This window comes from Gavialis gangeticus, unplaced genomic scaffold (assembly GCF_001723915.1).
Source record: "Gavialis gangeticus isolate Ggan-Ray unplaced genomic scaffold, GavGan_comp1, whole genome shotgun sequence".
NCBI classification, from domain to species: Eukaryota; Metazoa; Chordata; order Crocodylia; family Gavialidae; genus Gavialis; species Gavialis gangeticus.
Genome location: NW_017728992.1, coordinates 124934925 through 124941440, shown reverse-complemented (window position 1 = coordinate 124941440; position 6516 = coordinate 124934925).

Below are 6516 nucleotides of genomic sequence, written 5' to 3'. Positions count from 1 at the left end.
GGGTCCCACATTACCCGGCACCTTCTTCATCCCCCCAATATATTTGAAAAAGGACTTTTTGTTATCCTTAATCTTGGACACTAGTCCGAGCTCCATGTCCACCTTGGCCTTCCTAACAGCTAGCCTGCAGGCCCGAGCTGAGGAGGTATACTCCTCTTTGGAGATTTCACCCCCCTTCCACAGGGCGTACGCCGCCTTTTTGGCAAGCAGGCAGTCCCGGACGCCCTTGGTGAGCCAGGGGGGCTTCCGGATGATCTACCACTCTGTTTTTATAGTGCTTTCCGCACTCTAGGGTCTACATTCTTGATAGCAAACTGATTTGGGCTAATTTTGATTTTGAACACCACTTTATTTGGACCAAAATTTCTTGAAAAAAAATAATGATCTTTATAGCCTTTTCCTGCCTCCTTCCCTATGTGGAAATTCAAAAACTATTTCATTCATAAAATATTTTCTGATTGTGAAATCAGGTACAGTTATTTATTCAGAGCTTTTAAATTAAAGTTCAGGTTTTTCAAACTTCTAAATTACATTAAGGTTCATGTTGTTTTACTGTCCAGTCACAATTAGGACTGGACATATATATAAAACATATATGTGAAATAAGATCTCTCTCCTTTTCAGTGTAATACTTTAACACATGACTACTGGCTGTTGAGTGAATGCATTCTGATGGGCGCTGTAGTGTCAGATTACCATCTTCTTGTACATTGGTAATTAATTCTTATAAAGTAATGTAACTGAAGCATGGAACATCACTTTCCATTTGTCATTAAAACATGACAGAGTCAACAGAAGCAATGTTTGTCAAAATAAGGTCATAACCCGAATCTAATTTTTTTTCCCCCGCAAACAGAAAAAATGTGAGTTTTGTTATTTACTTCAAGAAACCCAGGAATGGAGTCTGATTTTTACATACATTATCACTTTCATTTTATCAATTAGACAAAACAAGAGTCCCAACACAGAAAAGGAACACCATTCTTTGGCACCTCAGTAATTCACCATGTGTTTAAGTGCTCATGTGATCTCTGTCTCTCCCACACATACATAGAAAACAAATGCCATACATGTAGCTCTGAAAATGTAAATAGCAGCTCTCTGAGATGCAACAGAAAAAATGCATTCCAGCTGTAATAAGGTCACCTGAATACTAGAAACTTGGGGCCATCTCCTTGGTTTCTGTATGTCAATTGTGCTCCACTAGTTTACACACCTAGGTTAAGTACAGACATTTGGGGAGATTAAATGAAGCTCAAAATAGCTGCTTGATTTAAACTTAGCTTGTCCCTTAACTTACAGACCCAGTCTCAGTGATCAGCAAACAGTCTAAACCTGTAACTGTACAGAAGTTCCATGCACAGAAACCAGTCTAAAAACTGCAGAACCCAGTTTAAGATAAACTTGGATCTGTGTAGTATCACATTTATTTGATGTAGGTCAAACTGGTGCATGGAACTTCTGCCCACTCTCCCTGCACAGCCCTGGGGGCCAGGAAAAACCAGCCACTGGCCCCAGCCCCAGGGCTGCTCTTTTCACCGCCCCCCAACACACACAGGGCTATTTTTTGCTCTTCCCCATTTCCTGGCTTCCCTGACCCTCCCCCAGCAGTTTTCTCAAGATGCTCCAGATGCATCTGCTTTTATTAGCATTCGCTGCTGCTGGAGCTAAATAAGTCGGGGGGAGGGGCAGAAAGGATGGGGGTGTAGGTTTGCTGGAGAGGACACCTCACCCCACCCATGCATTGTGCCTGCCCCTCCACCCCACCTCCCCACCTGCAGGTTGGACCTACTTTGCCCACCCCACACACAGGTCACATTGGTCCCCCCTATCCACAGGTCATGTGGGCCCCAACAACCCCATTTGTGGGTCACACCTGCCCCTCCACCCCACCCCACAGGTCATGCCTACCCCCATCCCGCAGCAGTCAAGCCACCATCTCACAGTTCCTACAAGACACAGTTAGGTTTTATAAAGAGATAAGCCAATTAACAAAATAGGCCAGATTCTGCCACCATTACTTGCACTGATTTGGAAGCTAAGGGAGGAACAGAAAGAGAAAAGATCAAAGCAGGAGACTGGGGAAATGATCTTTGCAGCAGCATTCTGCACAGATGTACGGCAAGGTTGAATTTGTCAGGGCCTGGGAAAAGTACGTTACAATAATTGAGGCCTGAGAAAATGAGAATTTTAGCTGTGTGGCTGAAGAGGAAAGGCTCTATTCTATAGATATTATGTAGAAACAATCTGGGGAAAAAAAACCCTTAGCTGCAGCCTCAATGCAGGGCCAAATCAAAGACAATTTTTAGGTTAAAGGATTTAATAGTAAATGGTATGATAGTTGTTGAAAAGGGAGGTAGTGGTAGAGGGGAAACTAAAGATCTATTTGACTACCCCAGGGAGAAGCGTGAGAAAGAGAACTACTCACAGAACATATTAATATGCTGCAGTAAACTCGAGTGCTTATTGCACTGGAGTGTATTGCTCCTGGGTGCATGTTTGCCTGTAAGGAGGGCAGCGGGGAGACACCCCAGTGTATGGGGGGAGAGGTACGTGGCGGTGCACCACCGGGGTGCTTGCCACTTAAGAGCTCTTGCAGACTCTGAATGAGCCTGCTTTGTGAGCAGCAGGGAAAGCCTTCCCCAGGAACCAGTTTAAGGGGGAAGGTGGGTAGCAGACCACCTTTGGTGTCTGCCACTTGAAGGAGGAGAGTAGGTAGTAGACAGGTGAAGGGCAGTCCTGATGAGGCAGCCATTTTAAGATCCTGGTTCTCAGTGTTGGAGCAGCAGTTTGCTGCTAACAGTTGAGGAGGCAACACCTGGCTTAGCTGCTGTTCAGAACATCTTGGAGGTAAAGGTGGGAGCTATTGGGGATGGCAGGAGGCTCCTGGTCCTGGTTATGACTGAAAACTGCATCCTGCCTGGAAAGGGCAGCCTGGTAGGACTGGCCATGGTGGGATAGTTCCTTGGAAATGCTAGACTAGTTATCCCCTTGGTGAAAGGTGATTGAGGAATGCCTTAAAGCCCCAGCTCCCACCTTTTGGTGGGTTAATGCCAGTGGAGAAGAGTAGGGCCAGACACTTCCAGGGAGGGACACCTAAGCCCAATAATAGTGGGGCCAGGCATGCCCATAGGATTGGCACCTGAGCCCATGGGGGTAAGACCCTGGAGCCCCAGCATAGGGGCAAGTGAATTGAGCTACCAAAGGTGAGGGGCGAGTGAGCTGAGGCTCCTGAAGTGGGACAAGTAAGTTGGGGTCTCAGAGGGGGGTGAGTGTGTTGAGGCCCCAGGGAGATGTGGGTGAGTGTGTTGAGGCCCAGGTAAGTCTTCAGATGCCTGAGGCTACCAGTGAGCCTAAGGCCGAGTGGGGTGGCATAGAGGGAGCTACAAGTGGGAGAGGCAAGTCACTATCCCCCAACTGGTACCAGTGGGCTGTGTTACCTGGTGAGGGGCCAGGGTGGAGTTAGCCCAGTGTTTGGCAAATTGACCGGCCACTGTGCAGATAAGGATCGTGGGAGAGGCCCAAAAGGGTGTGTTATGGCTAGCCAAGGAGTGAAGGGACAAGCCTGATGGCCCACATGGTTGCTCAAGGGAGCAGGGAGGGGTGAAGGGGGCCCAGTAAAGGGGAAGAGTGTAAGAGGCCTGGTTACAGCAGGTGGAGTGGTAGAGGCCCTAGTGACAGGGGGGACAGTATGTGTGAGGCCCAGACAGGGCAGTGTGAGAAAAGCCTAACAGTGTGTTAAGTTGGGCCTGGTCTCAAGCCAGAGCACAGCACGACTCGCAGATGTCATCTGAGGCATGGGGCATGATAAGGGGAAGTCAGAGTTGTGTGTGTACTACCCTTTGACATCAGGACACTTGAAGAGCAGCTTCCTGCCTAATTACCTCTTAATTATTTAACAACAAGGTGTGGCGGGCAAGTAAGGCTGGCAACGTGCCCAAAGACAAGTGGGCAGGCCAGCACTGTGCCTAGGCCTGGGAGTTTGCCCCTGTTACAGTATGAAACATTACAAGGCATGAGAATTAATATATTTATATGAGCACCTTGTATTTAATAAATTTTGCTCCTGTGATAAACAACAACTAGAGAAATTATTTGGTTATCACGATACTGCCTTCACAATGTCACTATAGTGAAAGGCTATCAATACCAAATGTTTGTATGAGTCATGTTTTCACTCCTTTTAGAGAGAACTTACAAGCTTGACCTACTACTTCAGGTAATTGATACTTGCTCTCCTTTGCCTGAAGTATTAAGGTTTGTCAGAGATCAAATTGAATCTGACTGATGTGGTGTAAATAAATGCAGCTAAAGTGTAGATCTTGTGGTGTAGAACATTCATTCTTCTTTACTAAAGTTTCTGGGATTATTATAAGGAAACAAAGGAGAGTAAAACAACAATAGCAAAGTAATAAGTATCAAGCAATAAAAATCAACTGGTCCTGGAAGCATTTTACTCTAATGGAAAGGGGACAGCATACCTATGGGTATATAAAGCAGAACTAATTTGAGTCTGCAGCACATGGAAACTACAATTTACAGAGCATTTTAAATCCCATGAATGATGATAAATGAAGGCTATTCAAGTGTTGTATATCAACTGTTACAGATCACTGCATAAAGAACCAATCTATCTGAAAGCAGCATAAAGGAAAATAGTCACCACAACATCATCTCAGAATAGGCATTTAGCTTCAGGTATCCTTTGGGAGCCTAGTTGAATGACTCTGTGAACCCTGTCCAACATATACCACTACCCTGCAAGGACAAGTGAAGTGATGAGATATTTGCTTCTTTAACTGATTGTGCATGCTGAGTACTACAGGTGGTATCTAATAGCTGGTGTGGCTGAGTTGGGTTTCTTCAGTCAGCAAATACATTTCAGTTTGGAAAATGAGAACTAGGCCTAGGGGACTGAAAGTAGCAAGCTTAACATACTGCTGCACCAGGTGAGGTAGGGACATGAAGCTGTGGTATCCAGTTCCTAGGAATGACTGGTCTAACAGATCATTGGCAGCCTTAAAACTCCTTTGGGCTCACAGACCCTGCTGAGATCCAAGAGCAAGCTGTTAGCTTCTGCAAAGAACTATTTGTAGCTGAACATGCCCAGAGGCCATTCAACATGTGTATGAAGGCCTCTCCAGACTCTCCATATCTGAGGCTCAAACAGGTGCAACCTTTGGCCTCACCAGGCAGAAAGCACCAGGCCTTGATGGGTTACGTGTCAAATTCTGGCCCCTTCTCAGCCTGGACCTCCTGTATATTCCAGGAGAGGATCAAAGATGGAATCCTATCAGTCAGCTGCCATAAAACAGTACTCGTGTTGCTACCCAAAAATAGGATCTCAGCAATATTCAAAACTGGTGACTAGTATCACATCTGTGTACTGGCTACAAAATCATGACCCTTAAAGCCCTGGCCAACCAGCTCAAAATGGTCATGGCCTTGATTGTAGGCCTTAGACAGAACTAGTGTACCCAGCAGAACCATCCAGAACAAGCTGTTTCTTCTGTGTGACCTGCAGGCAATCATGGAACTCTTAAGCTTGAACATTGGCTTTGTTTCCCAGGATGAAGAAAAAGCCTTTGATTGGGTCAACTATGACTTTTTTTTTTTATTCCAGATACTGAGAGCCTTTGGCTTTGGGTCCCTCTTCACCTCGACCATCCAGCTTCTGTACTGGGACATCTCTAGCTTCCTAAAGGTGAACAGAGCATTATGAGCCCTGTTCCCAGCATGCAAGGGCATCCGACAGGGCTCTCCCTCTTTGGAAGGATCTAACTCCTAACCATCAAGTAACTGCTTTGTGTGCTGCTGTAATGTCTGACAAGCGCCATCCCATCAGTTGCAGCCCTCTCAGTTAAGGTGACAGGGTATACTGGTGATCAGACTATTTTTGTGAGCAGTGATGATGACATACCATCCCTGACTGAGTGTCAGCAGGCATGTGAGTGTGCCTGCTCAGCCCATATGAACCGGGCAAAAAGCAGCACCTTTCTGTTGGGTATCTGCACTGATGCTCAGATCCTGACCTGCCTGGAGGCCTGCCCTGGTGCTGTGATGGCTTCAAAGCCCTGGGCATTTACCTAGGCCCATTAGCCCATCTAGCAATGAACTGGGAAGGCAACTGTAGTGGTGGCACTACTACCTGCCCAGTCCCTGCTACCCTGGCCAGGTCCTAGTCATTAACCAGCCACTAGCTTCTACACAGTGGCACAGGTATGCCACCTTGGACCTACCAATGGCCCTGCTCAAAAGGTCTGGAAGCTCCTTGCAGACTTACGGGGCAAGCACCACTGGCTCCAGTGGACTCTCCTCTACTAATGAGCAGGGTCAGGGCTTGATTGATCTGGCAATCAGGGTCGCTGCCTTCCATCTGCAAGCTCTTCAGCTCCTACTCTTTGTTGGTGAACCACTCTCCTGCCAACAACTGGTCTTCATTTTCCTGTGTTGGGTGGGGGACCTCAACCTCAATTATAGTTTCTAGGGTCGGAAGGGACCTAAGCAGATCATCTA